This window comes from Phyllostomus hastatus, unplaced genomic scaffold, assembly GCF_019186645.2.
Source record: "Phyllostomus hastatus isolate PE091 unplaced genomic scaffold, TTU_PhHast_1.1 phas_contig_64, whole genome shotgun sequence".
NCBI lineage: Eukaryota > Metazoa > Chordata > Mammalia > Chiroptera > Phyllostomidae > Phyllostomus > Phyllostomus hastatus.
In genome coordinates, this window is record NW_025333928.1 from 5,989,007 (window position 1) to 5,990,617 (window position 1,611).

Below are 1,611 nucleotides of genomic sequence, written 5' to 3' on the forward strand. Positions count from 1 at the left end.
GCCTACCCTAACAGCTAAACTAGGTGAAATTGTCCAAGAGAATTAAGCTTCAATGCATGAGGCCATTATGTTCTTCTAAGATGTTAATAAACCAAAACATGAAATGCCAAAATCAAAACAAAAGATATTAGTACTTGAGGCTAATTATCATACAGATTGTTAGTTCCTTAAATGTATCTCTCCTTCTATAACATTAATAAAGGGAATATTTTTATTGCAAAGAAAATTTTATTTTATATACCACTAGCCATGAATTTTTGTCAATAGTTATTACATAATGCTGGTTCCATTATCCAACTGGCACAATCATTTTATGTCTGCAATTTACTTTGTATTTACAGAATTTTCATGTTTTACATAAGTAAATCTATTGGTGAAGATTTAACAGTGAGGTGCAATCTACCATCCATATTATCTGATGTTTTTCAGATAGCAATGTAGAAGAGATGTGATTTTAATCACTTTTTCATTTGAGTCACCTTATGTAAAAAATAAATCAATAACTCAGATCATCTAAATCTCTAAAGGAGATTTTCCATTGTGCTCTAGAAATAATTAAACAGTAAGATTGTCAGAAATAACTTCCATGTCCACATCCTCTTTGTCTTCCAGCTGCTTTCCTTTGCGTGTAAAGGGGCCCAGATAAGATGAATGTTTTGCTTGGCTTTTTTGATGTCCTGAGCTTTCTGTAGTTTATTTTTCTTCAACCTGTTCACTATAAATTTAGCTCTCTGTTTCTGTTTGATCTCTTTGACTCTATTCATTGCATCAATGATTTTATTTCACAGCTCTCACTGGTAATTGACAGGTTAATTTCTACATTTTTCAAATTCAAATGAATTATCAACTATAAGCTCCTTTACCACCTGCTTTATGGAAGGCTTTAGTCCACCTGACCTTGCAAGAATTGTGCTTCTTTCTGAAGTTTTTATGACAGTTGGATTTACAGAACCTGAACAACTTGCGGTCATTGCAGATGAACATCATGCTGTGGCCAGAGTATATGGGCCTGGAACAGAAATATCACTTCTCGATACATGTTAAATGTACATGGGGACCCACCACCAAAATGCTCAGCTTGAAAGAAAGGCCTTCCTTATTCAAGTGTGAGTACTTTGCCAGTGAAGAAATTAATTTGCCCATGTCTGTCTTACATATGAAAATATTTTCCTAGTTTATTCTTTATCCTTAGTCTCTGCATGTATCTCTGTTTTTCTCTATGGATGTTTTGTATTTTTAGTGTAATTGTGTTTACCTTTCTTAAATTCAGCTTTTTGTTTTGTTTTGTTTCAATATATTTTATTTATTATACTATTACAGTTCCATTTTTCTCTCCTTTATTCCCCTCTGCCCTGTACCCCCTTCCCAACATTATTCTCCCACCTTAGTTCATGTTCATGGGTTGTACATATAAGTTCTTTGGCTTCTACATTTCCTATACTATTCTTAACTTTCCCCTGTCTATTTTGTACCTACCATTTATGTTTCTTATATCCTGTAACTTTTCCTCTATTCTCCCCACTCCTCCTCTCCACTGATAATCCTTAATGTGATCTCCATTTCTGTGAATCTGTTCCTGTTCTAGTTGTTTGCTTAGTTCTTTTTGTTTTT

At 33.6% G+C, this 1,611-nt stretch overlaps 1 pseudogene; it reads right to left on the reverse strand.

Moving 5' to 3' along the window:
* Positions 1-555: 555 nt before the first annotated feature.
* Positions 556-1,143, reverse strand: LOC123825435 (annotated as a pseudogene).
* Between the last annotated feature and the right edge of the window lie 468 nt (positions 1,144-1,611).